We start from the raw sequence: 18,585 nt of genomic DNA, 5'->3' as shown, positions 1-18,585 counted from the left end.
TGTTATATTTAGACAGGAACATTGGGCCGGCCCAGCCCAGCCGCCACTCGCAGTGCCCCCTCTCTTCTGTACACTGCAGGGTTCTCGGGATCACACTCGGCGTCTTTGTAGAGTTCACGGCGCAACCTCCGTCACTGAATCACTTTCCCAGACACGTGTGTATCAGGACCACGAGTCAATGACGCAGCGACACTGCATCACTTCACTTGGAGAAAGAAGCAGCGAGAAGGAAACGCGCTGCAGCGCGGGGGCGAGCTAAAGTGCACATGAAGCAAAACCGGCCGCGGAGCGTTCTGTAGCAACGGGGGTCATTCCCGCGCGTAATGCGTCCAAGGATGGAGCCATAAAGAGACATAGTCCAAACAGCTTTCTAAGTTGCTACAACAGAAAGGTTTGTGTTTAAATGGTACCGAGCACACTGAATTCTGGGGGTTGGAGCTGTTGCCTTTACATTTTGCCTCCATCCCCATCCCCCAACAGGACTTCTTCCAAGGATGTATATGTATATTTTTCTTTGCCTAAAGTCCCAGTCTTGTCGGAATCAAACGGCAGCAAAATATTCTGTGTTTCATCTCTACTTGCAGTTCGCTTATTTGCTCTCAGACACGCCCTGTTTAGCCTTCTTTGTCGACTGACCAATGAAATGATGTCCAATCGGCTCTGGATGTTTCTGATGGAGCCTAAACGTTTCTGATTCTTTTAATTGCATTCTGAAAGACATGCATCTTGAAGAGGGGGCGTGTTCTGCTTCCTATGTCACTGCAGTTCATCCTCCCATCTCAGCAGGTGGGAGCAGTGCTGGTCCAACATAACCCTGGTTCATTCCCAGTAGCTGGCAGATGTAACCCTCTCCAACGAACCTATCTCAGCCTCAGAAGATGCAGATCTGATGACCTTCGATAAACCGAGGTCCAGTTCAGCCATTGACACCTGATGTTCCCCCATTCACCTAACTTCTTGTCCGCAAGTGTGTTCAGCTGTGATGCTCTCCCTAAACCTGGTTCCATTTGAGACAATCTCAGAAGTGATGCCCTCCCTAAACATGGTCACATCTCAGCAGATGCCAGATGTGATGCTCCTAATGCGCCACTTTGCCATACCTCGTTCTATCTGATAGAGACTTCTAGCTGCAGATTCCTTACCTTTGAATTTCCCTGGCGACAGGCTGGATCAGGATACTTTTGCTGAGCAATACCCCTTGCGTTCGCCATCGGGTGGCTCCATTCGGCTGCTCCTGACGTCATCCATAGCGTCGGTTATGACATCACGTTACCTAAATAGGTGCCACCCAGGTGCGCGGGCGTCAGTTCTTTTGTTTCCACGCCAGTTAAGCACCGTTCCGAAAAGAGCCACCCTCTTTTGCTTTTGACAGGCTTTTTCTTGACTTTTTGTCGACTTAGGAATTTTTTCCACCTTCATGTGCGAGGATGTCTTCAAAGAAGACAGGTTTCAAGTCATGACACCGCATGATGTCGGTTACCCATCCCCACTTGTCTGTCTCAGGTGCGACCACGATTCAAAGTCGTGCTCGGGCTGTTGGGCTACGGCTCTGAAGGCCTTGTGGAAGCAGGCTATGACGCTCCTTGCAGACCAGTAGTCAACACTGTTCAGTGAGACTCAGCGGAGGACCTGGTCCTGATCAAAGAAGAGGAGGTTGCGGGTCCACTCACGGAGCCCCAAGTGCTCTTCAACCCACTCAAGGTCTTCCGGACACTTGGGAAAGAGGCACAAGAAGAAGAAGAAGTCCAAGCTGACTTCATCTTCACCACGGCTGTCGTCCCTCGACAAAAGAGGTAAGGAGCACTGATGCTGTAGGCACGGTTCTTGGAGCCAGAGTCAGGGTCAGCTTTGTGCCTTCCTCCCTTTCCGGGAGCCTGAGAGACCCCTGTTCAAATTCAAGATTTTACGAGGCCATGCACAGTGTATTTGAATGGGCTGACCCCTCTGGTGAGCCCTCGGGCCCCGTGGGGTCAGAAGGGGCCCCATCAGATTCAACGCTGTCGCTCCAGCCACGGCGTCCGTGGGGGCTCAGGGATCTGATCCTGGATCCGGGTCAACGCCAGTTGTGCCATTGCGACCTACTCCAGCATCAGACCTGAAGTTGGAGCCTTCGATGCCACACCAGCCCCATCTTTATCACCGATGAAAAAGAGTTGGAACAACGTCGCTCGATGCCAATTCTGGTGCCGATTGACCCCAGGGGTTCTATGTTGACTCCTGAACACTTTAAGGATGTGTTAGGTTCGGGAGAGGAATGGGAGGGGTTTATGGACCCTCTGGAACATCAGGATGACTCTGCAGAGCAGTTGGACTGGTATGGGGAACTTAGGAAAGCCAGTGCACTAGATACTAGACAAAAAGGTCTCAAGAGGGCCACCCGGTGAGGAGCTCCGACCGGGAGCTCCCGGTCAGTGATTGCCGTTCTGGGCTTAAACCCCTTTTTCCCTGTAATTTTCTCTGGTATCCGGACAGCGGACACAGAGAAGACTTGGCCGATGCCCAGGGGAGCCGCTTGGTTCGGCTATAGGGGATTCTGGCCCTGGTTTCTCCCGAGGCCATCTCCTACCCAGCCGGACATCGGGGCATGGCTTATCTCACCCCGCTGATGCTTCTCTTTCCGGCTCTACCGCCCCCCTCAGAGCTTATCGTCCTCCTGATGACTAACCAGCCTCGGCGCCGTTTTGGCTCCTTTGGATGGCTGCGGATGGCGTCGGATTGCTCTGGGGCGTGATTCCACTCTTTGCGGGACATCAAGACGACCTGGCCGATGCCCAGTGGAGCCACATGGTTTGGCTATCGAGGAGTCCGGCCCGGGTTCTCCCGGCGCCGTCACCTACCCAGCTGGACATCGGGGAAAGACATTCCTCGTCCCGCTGCTGCTGCTGTTCTCTCCCTCTGCTCACTGCCTCGGAATGAGTCTCCGTCGATGTCTGATAATGGGGCCAGCCATGGCACAGCTCTGTCTCCATCGGCTGTCTGCCAGTCCTCGCTGCTGCCTCCCCATGCTCGCCGTCTGCCTGGATGTGCTCTGCCTCGTCCCCGAATTCTGAGACCCGAGAGACCTTTTCCAGGTATGGGGGCACGGGACCCACGACCGGCGGATTGCCTACACCGATGTCCCAGTGGTCCCAAGCCTGCACTCCTCTTCTCCCTTCCTCCCGCTTTTGACTTTGGAGCTGCGTACCCCCCTTTGACTTCTTTTTTTGCCCTTAAACCATGCTCCCTGGTTCGCATCTATGGACTTTTTTACTTTTGGTCTGCCCGCCATTTTGTTGCTGATCACTGCCGAGTCCCTGGACCCGGACCCGCCATCTTGTTGAACCTGTGTCCTTTTCCCCTTTCCTCTGTTCTATCCCAGACGATTCTCAAACGTTTCTCCCTCTTTCTGGTCTGCCTTAACTCCATCCCCCCCCCCCGCTCCCTCCTATCCGCCCACCCTCTCTCATAACACTACTTTTGTCCCCCTCTACCTTCTCTCCCCCCCTTTGATTTTTCCACTATCATTGTTTATTCCGTGCAACTCTGTCTTTAATTTACTGTACCTTGACCTTATGTTAATCGCTATGATTCCTTAACACTTGAGTCAAACGTCTTTCTCTTTTCACCTGTCTTCCTTTACTCCCTCCCCCCTCAGGTTCCCTTCCCCCCTCCTCCACCTATCCTTTTACTCATATTCTTCTCCCCCTTCCCTCTCTGCCTCTTATGATTTGTCATTTACTTTGAAATTTCCGTGAAAATGTTAAAATTAATATTCTTGTAACTCGCTGTTGTTCCTTATGTAAAGTACTCTGATACCTCCGCGTCTAGCCAGCGTTATATAAAACTCAATAAATAAATACGTCTCCAGATACTGGCATGCTGTCTCCGCCAACTGTGGCTACGGAGGAGGGGGCATCCTATGCCATGGTGGTTAAAAGGGTGTTCGAGGTCCTCGGACTAGATCTGCCCTCCGTGCAGGTCAGGACAAATCTCCTGACTGAAGTGCTTCAACCTGGAGCTTCTGCCTATGAACCCCTTTTGCCCTTTAATGAAGCACTAATCAATGTACCTCTAGGCACGTGGTCCAAGCCTAGCACAGGGGTTCCTGTGAATAGGACAATTGCACGTTGCCATCGCCTACCGCATAGCAACCCTAAGTTCCTCAGCCTCAGGTTGGTGGTGCAGGCCTCCACATCCCAGGTCACTTTCCCTCTGCCCCTCCGGATAGGGAATCCAAGAAGCTGGGTTCATTTGGTAAGAAGATGTTTCTTCCTCCAGCCTGGCATTGCGGCCGGTAAAGACCACATGCTTATTTGGCCATTTCTCCCACTCTCTTTAGGAGACGGTTGAGCAAGTGCTGCCACAGGTCCCAGAGGTGGCCCAGGCTGTGCTCTCTAAAGCAGTTAAGAATGGGAGAGATGCAGCAAAATTCACCATAAGGTGTGGCCTCGATACAATGGATTCGTTGGGTAGATTGATTTCCACAATAGTGGCCTTGAGGCACCACACCTGGCTTAGGGTAACTGGCTTCTCGGATAATGTCCTGGCAAATTTGATGGACATGCCCTTTGATGGAACCTGCCTTCTTGAGGAAAAGGCAGATTCGTCCTTAGTGAGGTTCAAGGACTCTCGAGCTACGGCCAGATCCTTGGGCCTCTGTTCTACTCCTCGTGGCCAGTCTACCTTTCACCCCTTTCGTGGCAATGGTAGGGGTTTCCAGCCGCATCAGCCCTATCCCAGCCACCATCCTGTGCAGGCTTCCCAAGCCGTGTGGGGCAAGGACGCGGTTCATTCCGGCCTAGCAATGGAAGCCAGAAGCCGTCGGCCACCTTGCCTTCGGCAGCCGCCGCCTCCAAGCACTCCTAGTCTGACTCTGCAAGACCACACCTCTCCAGTTGGAAGGGGAATCCATCATCCTCTCCCTCACTGGAGGTCCATGACATCGGACTAGTGGGTCTTGCCGATCAGTCAGGAGGGCTATTCTCTGTCTTTCCTTTCTTTTCCTCCTCCTGTTCTGCCAAATCAGGCCCAAGGGAGCTATTGAAAGGGTCCCGGTTTCAGAAGTAGGCAGTGGTTGTTCCCGTTACATTCTGATTCCGAAGAACAAAGGGTTGCAGCCCATTTTAGATCTTCGGAACGTCAATCTCTTCCTCAAGAAGGAAAAGTTCTAGATTCTCCCTCTAGCTCAGGTCTTGTCTGCCATAGACCAAGAAGACTGGGTTGTAGCGTTGGACCTGCAGAATGCGTATTTTCATATCCCCATCCTGCCGGGCCACAGGCGTTACCTGCCGTTCAAGTTACACTTTCAGTTTGCCATGCCCCCTTTGGGCCTTATCAGTGCCCCTCGGATGTTCATCATGGTGATGGCAGTGTTTGCAGCTCATTGCGCAGGTTAGGGGTGTCAGTATTCCCCTACCTCAACGACTGGCTGTTGAAGGCATTCTCGCCCCAGGCTGTCGTCTCCCACCTTCGAAATACAGTGAACCTCTTGCATTTATTGGGGTTCTCTATGAATGTGCCGAAGTCACACCTGACTCCTTCTCAGATGCTCCCTTTCATCGAAGCTGTCGTGGACACAGTGCAGTTTCAAGTCTATGCTCCCGAGCAGCGAGTCCATTATATTCAGGTTATGATTGCGATGTTTCAATCTCTATCCTGGATTTCGGTGAAACTGACTCTGAGGCTGTTGGGCCTCATGGCCTCCTGCATCCTGTTGGTAAGGCATGCCAGGTGGTGTATGCAGGCTCTGGAGCTGGACCTGAAATTCCAGTGGGCACAGCATTAAGGAAATCAAACCGGCATGGTTCAGATCTCGGAAGCAACTGCAAGAGATCTGCAGTGGTGGTTAACGAACCATGATTGGGTCAACGGCAGACCCCTCTTCCTTCCCCAACCAGAGCTCACAGTTGTGACAGATGCATCACTTCTGGGATGGGGCAGCCATCTGGGAGAGGTGGAGATCAGGGGACACTGGTCTCCGGCGGAGACGGAGCTCCACATAAATTTGTTGGATCTTCGAGCGATTCGCTTGGCATTGAAAGCATTTTTTCCTGTCAAGGGGAAGTTAGTGCAGGTGTTCATGGACAACACCACCACCATGTGGTACTGCAAGAAGTGGCGCGGGGTGGGGCCGTGGACCCTTTGTCGAGAGGCCCTGCTTCTCTGGACATGGCTAGAACAGCAGGGCATAACCATGGTGGTTCAACACCTGGCAAGTTCTCTGAACGCCAGGGTGGACAAACTCAGCCATCGATGCCTAATGGATCACGACCGGTGTCTCCATTCGGAGGTGGCGCAAGGTCTCTTTCAGCAGTGGGGGAGAACCTTGCTTAGATTTGTTAGCCTCCGAAGAGAATGTGCAGTGTCAGCTATACTGCGCGCTGGAATTTCTGAAGCGGCTATCGCTCGGCGACGCCTTTAGTCACGAGTGGAGCTCAGGCCTGCTGTAGCCTGCTGTACGCCTTTCCGCCTTGCCTAGGAATCTGACGAAGATCAGGAATGACCGAGTCCAAGTCATTCTTGTGGTTCTGAAATGGGTGAGGAGAGTCTAGTATCCAGAGCTTCTGAGGATGAGCATTGATCCTCCAATCAGGCTACTCCTTTGGGAGGATCTTCTGTCGCAGCAGCCGTGCCTGTCAACTCTGTGCCTCCATGTGTGGAAATTGAGCGGCGACAGTTGATGGCTTTTGACATTCGTCCCGATGTATGTAATGTTTTTTTGGTGGCCAGGCGGCCCTCCACTAAGAAGGTATATGCCTGCTGTTGGCAGAAATTTGTATTATACTGTACAGAAAGGTCTATTGACCCTCTGTTTGCGTCTCTTTCCACTGTCCTTCGCTTCATTTCAACCCTTGCCCAACAGGGCTCTGCTTTGGGAACTCTCATGGGTTATCTTTCTGCTCTGTCGGCTTTTTTGCGGCTGCCAAACCAACCTTCTCTCTTCAGGACTTCAATTGTAAATTGGTTTTTAAAGGTGCTGGCTCACTTGTTTCCGCCCACACCCTTTGTTATGCTGCAGTGGGACCTTAATTTGGTCCTCACTTATGTTATGTGTGCTCCCTTCAAGCCTTTACACAACTGTCCCCTCTTACTGCTTACCATGAAGACAGCCTTTTTAGTGGCAATTACATCTGCCCCAGAGGGTGATGAATTGCATACGCTATCTTTCATGCCTCCCTACATTATGTCTTTTCTGGATAAAGTAATGCTTCGCTCCTGTGCTTCATTTTTGCCAATGTTGTGACCCCACTCCATCTGGGTCAACCTGTCATGCTGCCCACCTTCTTTGCTCTCCCGCATTCCTCTAAGGAAGAGGAGCATCTCCACCGACTGGACCCAAAAAGAGAGTTGTCGTTCTACCTTGACTGCATGAAAGATTGCCAGGTGGACAACCAACTCTTTGTGGGGTACGTGGGAGCTAAGAAAGGGCAGACAGTGCCGAAAAGGAGCATCTTTCGCTGGGTCATTCTCTGCATTAAGATCTGCTATGCCCTGGCTAAGAAGCAGCCCCCTGAGGGATTAAGGGCCCATTCCACCAGGTGGAAGGCTGCAACTATGGCCTTGGCTCGGGGTGTCCCAGTACTTGACATCTGTCAGGCGGCAACGTGGGCATCTTGGCACACATTTGCCAAGTACTACTGCCTGGACAGTCAGGTTTGTAGGTACGGGCATTTTTCCCATTAAGTCCTACAGGACTTCGTAGTATAAGGTATTGGTTTGCAACCCACAGCCGAGATGGTATGGCTTGGCATCTAATTCAAAGGTAAGGAATCTGCAGCTAGAAGTCTCTATCAAATGAACAAGTTACTTACCTTTGGTAACGCATTATCTGCTAGAGACTTTATCAAGCTACAGATTCCTTACAGCCCCACCCATGCCTCCCAGCTTTCCGGACTGATTTTATTAGGCCAGTGTTACTCCCCTTTTCAGGGCCCTAGTTTTGCATAGGACTACATCAGTTGCTTAGTGGCTCTGCGCTTCTGGTGTGGAAAAAACGAAAAGTACTGATGTTCGCGTACCTGGGTGGTGACTATATAGGTACTGCAACGTCATAACCGATGCTGCCGACACAGTCACCCGGAGCCAAATGGAACCACTCGACGGCACGTGCAAGGGGTATTGGTCAGAAAAAGTTTCCAGATCCAGTCTGACACCTGGGAAATTCAAAGGTAAGGAATCTGCATCTAGACAGAGTCTCTACCAGATAATGTGTTTCCGAAGGTAAGTAACTTGTTCTTTAAGACAGTTCACACTGAGTCTGGCTGGCAAACCTGCAAACTCTTGTTAAAAACTAACAGGTGAGTTCCCAGAAACATGCATCACAGGGCCATACTTTGATGGCACTTTTCCCAAACCCATTCTGGAAGGCTGTTATAGCTGAAAATGAATACATTATTTACCAGTAAACTTCATTACCCCGATAAGGGTCCTCTTCGTCCCAGTCATTGGCCTTCCCTCCCTCCCATAAGATTTTACACCTCTGTCTTCGATTTGTCACTTACAGGAATGGTGGAGGGCAGGAGGAGCCTTCAAACTTTCTATTAAAATAGAAAAAGGACTAGCATGTGGATGGTCTGTCTGGGGGCGGGGTACCCTCACTGAGTTACGACTGGGACAAAGAGGGCCCATGATGGAGTAATTCTGTATTGCGAAGTTGTAACTCCCCTTCAGGGCCTCATTATGAGTACCAGTACCCATACCTGATAAATTTGCAACCCCAAATTAATGTTATAAGGGGTTCCATTAACTCTGGATGGCGAGTTTGCTGGTATTCTGAGTGCAACCGTAAGGGTCCACTAAGAATTGGGGGATTACTAGGTGAATCGGTAGTTCTGAGCACGATTCAACAGATAATTCTCCATCTGTCCCCAGAGTTTCCCTTGGAGTTTTGAACAGTATAAGCTTGTAGGGGAAACAAGACAGGTGCAAGGTGTTTCCAGCGACCAGTAAAGGCCACATCAGATGAAACCAGCCACATCAGAAAATCAGTGGTACTTGTGATGCGACCCCAGGTGTGTTATGGACAGAGAGACCAAAGTGTGCCTAGTTGAGTCACGTCCGATGAGTTCACAAGCGAATCATGATTTGATGAATAAAGAAAGGGGTTGGAAAAAACAGTCACAGATTGTGTACTGACTTTTTGCGATCACTATTTTATGAACAGCCTACCTAATTAATGTTCAGTAGGCAGGTTGTAAATTTGCAAACCCCTTGGATTGGCTACAATCCCTGAGATCATGGTCTTCAAGGGGCAGCAAACCACCTCCTGTCATTGCTTTCCATAACAGAAAACCTTTTTTTTTTTTAAACAAAAAGCAGTCTCATTCCTTAAAAGAACCAAGCTGCTTGTTAAAAAAACATAAAAACTTCCAGAGTTTGAGAGCAGGTTCCTCCTGAAGCCACGATGGTTGTTTCCATAGGGGAAGGGATTCAAACAGGGCTCGAATTTTGCTACAGGAATTATGGTCAAAACCATTGCAAAATTGATTACTGAATCACAATTTGGAATAAAGGCCCCTAACACGCCCCTTAATGTTTCAGTAATAATTTCTGAATCCATTTTGTGATTCGGAAAACTTTTCCTAGTCACAAAATGAGGTTAATACATATGTAAAGGGTTTTTGCCGTTGCAGTAGATGTATTTTACCAAATTGGAGGGATGTTGACTGCAAAAATCCTTTGTACATCTGACTGTTACAGCCCAGTAGGTGAGCTGTAGCCAGAAGTGATGATCACTCTGAGCCCGGTATGTGGTTGTACCCAGGAGTGACAATCACTTAGATCCCAGTAGGTCTATACTCCCGAGCAGTGAGTGCGTTATATTCAGGTTATGATTGCGATGTTTCAGCCTCTATCCTGGATTTCGGTGAAACTGACTCTGAGGCTGTTGGGCCTCATGGCCTCCTGCATCCTGTTGGTAAGGCATGCCAGGTGGTGTATGCAGGCTCTGCAGCTGGACCTGAAATTCCAGTGAGCACAGCATCGAGGAAATCAAACCGACATGGTCCAGATCTCAGAATCAACTGCGAGAGATCTGCAGTGGTGGTTGACGGACCACGATTGGGTCAACGGCAGACCCCTCTTCCTTCCCCCAACCAGAGATCACAGTTGTGACAGATGCCTCACTTCTGGGATGGGGCAGCCATCTGGGAGAGGTGGAGATCTTCAATGTTTTTCAGTGTTTAAGAATTTCATTTTACCTACGTGGAAATGATGTACCATTGAAAACTGCTCATGTGTGTGGATGTGGCAAAGTTTGCCATATTTAGAACACACTACCCTTAATAGGGTTTAGCAGAAAAGTCGGACTGGGCTTTTAGTTCAAAACGTTTGACAAAAGAAGGAATATTTATAGGATAAGAGGTAACACCGCAGGACCACTGCCAGTAAGCACACAACAAACTTAACTAAATATATTAGTTAGGTATCCTCGGAGTTCACTTTGTGGTTCACACTTTATACATTTTCAACTAAAAATCCTGCATTGGATGGTAAGATTTGAACATCATGACATTTGATATGTTTGAGGTTTTCATCTTGATGTTGCATCATCTGAAGTTTACAAATGTGGACATGTCTAAAGTGATTCCTGAATCCAACACCTGAGCGGTGTGACGCACATTCAAGTTTAGGCAACAACGGTTGATAGCGGGCGAGTTAGCTCCTATCCGTTCTCAGTCCACGGACGAAGGAAGCCGCCATCACAACTGGGTGTGGCGCCTAAGCTGGCTGGTGAGTCTCTTCAGCAAGACCTTGGCACAGGACCATGCTTCTGGTGAACAGCAATTTGCCACAGGGCAGGGCTGAGTCTCCCACATCAAGATGGAATTAAGATAGATCTGTGCGAGTGCCGGGAACTAACCACTGGAATTCAATCCCAGAACCCCACAGAGGAGAATCGCGTCATCTCATACTTTTCAAGTTACTAATGATTTGTTTTGTGCAGAAGTTCTTCAGCTACAAGGCCCTGATTCTCGAAAATGTTTAAAATGTGTGAGTTACTCCTGGCTTAGTTGTGACTTACTCAGAAGTTCTCAGGAACTTGCCGAAGAAATCTATCAGAGCCAGCCTCTGTGATATTAGCGAGAAGATCTGGGTGTGAGTTTCTCTCCTGCCTGTCAACATCAGTAAGTGCTACGCGAATAAAAGTAGCGCTTTACAAAACCAGATGAACTAATGTAAGATAGAGAGTATACATGTTCAGCTTGCAAAAAAAGACGGTGCAAGTCAAGCAGCAAAATATGAAATACTCTTAATTGAAATATATGGTGATTCCATTCATTTGTACATGGTAAGCATTGCACGGAATGACACCAAAGGGATGCGACATGAAGAGGCATGGGATACAGAATATGTTTGCCAAGAGTTCTTTTTTATCATCCAATCTAAAAACAAATTGGACAATTGAAGATTGCATGGAATGGATTGCATTGGAATGGGAGAACCCAGCGCGGATCAATGCAGCCGCTCTTGGAATGGCTTCAGCCGCAGGAGTGGGGCCGTGCCGGCTGTAAACATGTCCAGGCGGCCGGCGCCCTCTTCCCCCTCCAGGTCAGCTGGTCTGAAGGTGGGAGCAGCGTCCCTGCAGGGGCCTGTGCAGCACAGACAGGGAGTGAGTCCTTTCCCTATCTCACCCTTCAAGCACAGTTCATAACTCTGTACAGACGTGCACATGTGTGGGTTGGATCGCATTGTACAGTCACCTGCACAGACTCCCTCTTTTCCACACCCCTCACCGCAAACTTCTGACTGTGAAAATCTCTCAAGTTGACAAACTTTCAGTGGCCGTCAGTGCACTTCACCAGCCAACAATTCAACTTATTTTCATTCTAGGAATTCAGTGATGCCTTTCAAGGCATCTAAATGACTCTGCAAGTTCCAGATACATGTGTTACCTTGGGCTCGATGTTTTATAATTTGTGGACAGAGCTCAGTTGTTGCTGATTGATGGATGCTCAACCGATAATGACCAATAATGTACTTTTTGCTTGATTGCATTCTTGTGCAGATTTTAGGGGCTTCTGTTTGTGCTCATCTGTGACACTTGGTCGTGGTTTTGCACATTATTTTAGGTGGGTGTGGGCGTGGCTGTTGACTTCTTGCTGCAGTGTTCTAGGAAGGTGGTGTATCGGAGTATGACTTTTGATTCAGTCCCGCTCTCCCCCAGCAGTCACCCGACACACCACACCTGAAGTTCTTTGTATAAAGCAATCTGCGTAAACAAGTTCACATTATACATGAAAAGTTATTGATCTATACACTGATCAGCATGTGCAATTCACAAAAGGTGTTTTTGCAATTGTAAATATATTCATGTAAAATTACCCCCAGTATGGTGGAACATTATGTGGGAGTAAATATGGTCCCCTGAGGGAGGAGGGGTGTTTGCAGGGTGGGATCGCTCAGGAAAGTGTGTGTGTAACCACAATCTCATACATTTCTGGCTATTCAATTTTTACTCTGCCCATTTCCACCTTGGAAACAGGGCCACGTTTACTCCTGCCGTTTGCAGGAGTAGATTCCTCTCCAGAGAGGAAGGGCAGAGAACACCGCCAAAACTGGTGTTTTTTCCACGTAGAAAAATCTATTCCTCGTTTTGAAAAACATGAAGTGTAATTGCTACTTGGGCACCAGGCAAAGCAGCGAAGCCCCAAGAATGCTGAGGACTGACCCCTTGCTTCGTTGTGCCATCCCCCTGGCCAAATATCTAAAGGGTGCTTGGTGCATCAGATCAAGAGCCGCCCCCACCGAGAATCATCCGCACCCTTGCACCAGGTTCTCCCTCCGCCGAAGCATCCATTCGATCCTCGCATGGGGTTATTGAACCACACTGTGTAAATCTTTTATTACTTGCATTGTAAGTCTCTTTAATAACTTTTTAACCTTTTATCTATATCACGTATGGAGTTTTATGAAATGTTGATTGTATTGACTTGATATATTTTATAGGTTACCTTTTAATTGGTTAACCTTGCGTCTCGAGGTTTGTGCCCCCCTGAGTTGTGGTATCTTACTACATTATACATCATGCTTGTACTGTATAGTGTATGATATATGAATTCTGTGGCGATACCATTGATGAAATTGCCTATTTTTAAATCCGCTAAGATGTAATGATTAATTGTTTTTTTGGCTTATACCACTGTTCATATTGATTTGTAGATCAATCTATTAGTCACATTATGTATACTGTGTTGCTTTTGCTTTAATGACAATATTCTCAAAATAAAGCTTTTGAAGTGAAGCTACTATCTCCGATGACGTTGACTTTGAAAGTGCGGGAGCTGCTGGTTCCGACGCACAAGAACTTGCTGTAAGAAAGAGTAAAGTCGTGGCAGTGCACGGAGAACAGTGACTCCCACAACTGTTGCTGTGGGTGACACAGGGTTGTTGCTGCGCTTTCAGACAGCCCGATGCTGTAACCATTTTCAAATTTATAGGTGGAGGCAAATCCCACCCTATCCACCAGAGACAAACGTTGTGGAAAACACTCCGACTCACCATGGTTGGTCTAAAATCACTGACAAGCAAGGTTTGGCAAGAGACATCAAAAGGCGTGAGGACAACTTCCACCTCAGCTCCTTCCACCCAAGAGATCCAGGGACAAAGCCTTCAGTAGGACTTTTTGTAGAGGATGAAGACGCGAGTGTTCTTGTGCATGTTGTGCAATGGGCATTGAAGTCTTAAAAGACAAGCGGCTGGCATCATAGGTTTGATGGCATTCAACCATCCATGTGTGATCAAAGTGAGAGAGAAGCTTAAAAAGATGCAAGGAACCAGCCAACAGACTTCAGATTCCGAACTAAGAAACCTAGTCCAGAGGTAGATGGTGGCCACATTAGGATCACAGCAAAGAAACAGGAACACCCGGTGAATTAGAGGGACAGGCAACCACAGACCAAGACATTAACGCTCCCAGGGCCTTTTTAAAAAAGGAGGGAAAACAGACAGAGAGATGCTGCTCTCAAGCATGAACTATCAACTCTCAGACACCCACGATGGTGTAGAAGATGACAATGATGTAGGGTCTCCAGTTTGGTAGGACATAGATACACTAAGGACACAGGGAGCTGTCCAGCTGCATTACAAAGTGTTTGATGAGTGTTCATTACTGGTGGACATAGTCCACACAACGTTTAATACCAGAGAGAAATCCAAGCGTGTGGAAGTGTGCCAGAGACCACTAGACACGAAGGAAACCCCTACAGTTATGGGCACAAGGGCAGACTCTACAGCGACGGACAAAAGGGCAAACCCTACAGCCATGGACACAAGTGCAAACCCTAGAGCCATGGACACAAGTGCAAACCCTACAGCCATGGACAAAAGTGCAAACCCTACAGCCATGGACACAAGGGCAAACCCTAGAGCCATGGACACAAGTGCAAACCCTACAGCCATGGACACAAGTGCAAACTTTACAGCCATGGGCACAAATGCAACCCCTACAACCGTGGACACAAGAGCAACCCCTACAGTCATGGCAACAAATGCAAACCCTACAGCCATGACAACAAATGCAGACCCTACAGCCGTGGACAAAAGTACAGACTCTACAGTAATAGACAAAAGGGCAAACCCTAGAGCCATGGACACATGTGCAAACCCTGCAGCCATGGGCGCAAGAGCAAACCCTACAACCATGGGCACAAAGGCAGAACCTACAGCCATGGACACAAGTGCAAACCCTACAGCCATGGACACAAGTGCAAACCTTACAGCCATGGACACAAATGCAGACCCTACAGCCATGGACACAAGGGCAAACCATACAGCCATGGACACAAGTGCAAACCCTACAGCCATGGATACAAAAGCAGCCCCTACAGCAATGGACACAAGAGCAAACCCTACAGCCACGGACACATGTGCAAACCCTAGAGCCATGGACACAAGGGCAAACCCTAGAGCCATGGATGCAACTGCAAACCCTACAGCCATGGACACAAGTGCAAACCCTACAGCCACGGACACAAGTGCAAACCCTACAGTCACGGACACATGTGCAAACCTTACAGCCATGGACACAAGGGCAAACCTTACAGCCATGGACACAAGGGCAAACCCTAGATCCATGGACACAAGTGCAAACCTTACAGCCATGGACACAAGGGCAAACCCTAGAGCCATGGACACAAGGGCAAACCCTACAGCCATGGACACAAGTGCAAACCTTACAGCCATGGACACAAGGGCAAACCCTAGATCCATGGACACAAGGGCAAACCCTAGATCCATGGACACAAGTGCAAACCCTACAGCCATGGGCACAAGGGCAAACCCTAGATCCATGGACACAAGTGCAAACCTTACAGCCATGGACACAAGGGCAAACCCTAGAGCCATGGACACAAGGGCAAACCCTACAGCCATGGACACAAGTGCAAACCCTAGATCCATGGACACAAGGGCAAACCCTAGATCCATGGACACAAGGGCAAACCCTACAGCCATGGACACAAGGGCAAACCCTAGATCCATGGGCACAAGGGCAAACCCTAGATCCATGGACACATGTGCAAACCTTACAGCCATGGACACAAGGGCAAACCCTAGATCCATGGACACAAGTGCAAACCTTACAGCCATGGACACAAGGGCAAACCCTAGAGCCATGGACACAAGGGCAAACCCTACAGCCATGGACACAAGTGCAAACCCTAGATCCATGGACACAAGGGCAAACCCTAGATCCATGGGCACAAGGGCAAACCCTAGATCCATGGACACAAGGGCAAACCCTAGATCCATGGGCACAAGGGCAAACCCTAGATCCATGGAAACATGTGCAAACCTTACAGCCATGGGCACAAGGGCAAACCCTAGATCCATGGACACAAGTGCAAACCTTACAGCCATGGACACAAGGGCAAACCCTAGATCCATGGACACATGTGCAAACCTTACAGCCATGGACACAAGGGCAAACCCTAGATCCATGGACACAAGGGCAAACCCTACAGCCATGGACACAAGGGCAAACCTTACAGCCATGGACACAAGGGCAAACCCTAGATCCATGGACACATGTGCAAACCTTACAGCCAAGGGCACAAAGGCAGAGCGTACAGCCATGGAAAGTAGTGAGCTGCCCTGCATTGGAGGGGTAGGCAGTGTTCCAACGTTTACTGGTCTCGAAGTTGTCAGTGCGGAAGGCGTGAACGCAAATTACGAAACCCTCATTGCAACACACAAGTCCGTCGTCCTGACACTCCGTGCTCCCTGTTCAAGAGTTGGGTGTTGTGGGTTCGGCCTCCTGTCGAGCGACGCCTTGCCTGGTCAAGAAATCAATATTAGGTGTAGCCCTGAGGGCGTTTCTGGAGGCGGGGCTGGTAATACATATCAAACACATATATACTCCTACAGTCCATCACAAATCCAATATAATTTTACATTTTTGCATCTAACTCCTATTTGCTGGGTCGTGCTGAAAATATATTTGTTATCGTGTGTATGGCTTGAGTATGCTACACATCCCAATAACCAAGTTAACAAAACGTCATCGTAGAAAACCACATTCAGAATTCAACATATTGGAAGGACAAACATGCGTGCATCCACAAGTCATACTTAGGACAGGATAGATGAAAAGACAGTTCAGACAAGATTCCTCTATTAGCATACGACCTATAGGAGTCTCTATCAGCATACGACCTATAGGAGTCTCTATTAGCATACGACCTATAGGAGTCTCAATTCTTTCAAAAAGTCCGTTTCTCCTTTCTTCTTACTTGCACTTCTTGTGGTTTATAATCAAGCTCACGGTTAAGGCTTTCCAGCTCATGTAAGGCTGAGGGGTTCTGCGCATGCATTCCTGCAGAGCACTAACAGCCACGCAGCTTCGCCTACGTCCTTTCACCTGTATTCATGCAGAGCTAATTAATGCTCATGAAGGCATGAGATATTATGCAGATGTATCTCTTATTTTAATCATGCATTCATGCATTTGCATTCCTTTTTGTTCAAAGCACAATTAACTGCACTCCTGCAGCCATCCACAAATTAGGAGACGGCTTCTACAATTTCCTTCCAAGCCTTGCGCTTGCACAGACTCGCGCTGCGCGCCCATGTCGTGATCTATGTATTGCACAATAAGCTTTAAATCGGAATAGAAGAAAATGTGCCTCTTACCGTTGGCTAACTTCTTCAAAGTTCCCAAGATGGAGGGCAAAGCTCCTCTAGTCTTCCTGTGCATCATGCCTGGCCCCTGCTACATGCACGGTTGGTTGACCACCATGCTTCATCACTAAAGTCCTCCGCGTCAGGCACCAGGAAGCCACAGGCAATGTCTTGCAAGTACTAAAATGCGTGGATTATTGTCTGCCAAGGAGTCTATTGCAAGCAGAATCTTGAAACTTTAACCAATCAGCCCTTGGATATCAGTAAAACGAATTTTAAATCATTTAAAAAGTACAGAGGGAAATGCTCTTTCGATACTATTGTTAATTTACGGCGAAAGGTAGCTTCCGGCAGCGCTTGCCAACTATGGGAGCCAATCAGATGGTAGACGCCCATGGCCAAGTGGGTTTGAAAGAATCGGTGTTGATGCATCCATGACATGGACACTCCTTCTTTGGACTGAGTCCTGTTGAATCATCACTCAACCTCGCAGGTCTCTCTCAGCAGACCTTGGCTCTCATTGCGATCTGCACCCGCCATTCCAGTGCCTTGAGACATGATTGTTAGCGGGCAGGGCGGCACCGTGCCCACTGCACTGCCGTCATCCATGCCATGGAACTCATCCAATGCCTACAGTTCATCTGATCCTTTTTTTCTTTTTTACTCCTGCCCAGAAAGCAGCCTTTGTGTACAAGCTCGGCTGGTACATGACCTCAACAGGCAACTCTCGATGACTGGAGTTTACATCACTGGCTCCTTTCGGGAATGCCACCCAGCGCCACGCTTCTGTCCTCGCGCCCAGTTCCTAAAAAGCTTACTTATTTCATCAGTGGATGACCATTCTGAGGAGATGCACCTACCCGTGCCTTACCAATTCAGATGCGAATGGATTAGTGTTTTCATTGTCATTTGTACAGCGATTTCCTACCCCTTGCAGGGCTGTGGCAGACTTTGGTTGTACGAGTAATTCGAGTGAGTAGCTAATACTGGCCTGATTCACAAAGGTAACTTACACTTTTAGCTAAGTATACTACTTTTCGGTATTCACAAACTGCATTTTTGTAGTCATTTCCACTTTTGTAGTAAGCGTACACTTCTGTAGTAACCCATCACTACATACAGCCAACCACTAGCACTGACACACCCTCCTATCGAAAAGGTGGGGGGGAGGGTCTCATTCAAAAGTCTGAGTTACTATGAAAGTGTAAATTACTACAAACGTGCTGTTGGTGAATACCGAAAAGTTGTAAACATACTCAAACATGTTTGTTACTATTAAAGTGCAGTTTGTGACTACTGAAAAGTTGTAAACTTACTCAAAAGTGTAAGATACTACAAAAGAGCAGTTTGTGAATAGCACTTTGAAGTAAGTTATGTAGTATTACTAAACTTACTAGAAAGTGCAATTTGTGAATCGAGCCCAGAGGTTGTAACATTTATAATCAATGAACGATTCTGTTTTGCACAGATGTTCGCATAGTATCCCGG

The 18,585-nt window shown here is 48.4% G+C and overlaps 1 protein-coding gene across 1 annotated transcript in view; it reads right to left on the bottom strand.

The window, feature by feature from the left end:
• BCL6 (BCL6 transcription repressor) overlaps positions 1-17,621 on the bottom strand; it is a 157,842-nt gene extending 140,221 nt beyond the window's left edge. The window contains exon 1 of the mRNA XM_085635898.1: positions 17,110-17,621. The gene's annotated coding sequence lies outside the window, so the exon portion shown is untranslated. The remainder of the gene's footprint in view (positions 1-17,109) is intronic.
• Between the last annotated feature and the right edge of the window lie 964 nt (positions 17,622-18,585).

Source organism: Triturus cristatus, chromosome 11, assembly GCF_964204655.1.
Source record: "Triturus cristatus chromosome 11, aTriCri1.1, whole genome shotgun sequence".
Lineage (NCBI taxonomy): Eukaryota > Metazoa > Chordata > Amphibia > Caudata > Salamandridae > Triturus > Triturus cristatus.
This window is presented reverse-complemented; position numbering and strand designations above follow the sequence as displayed.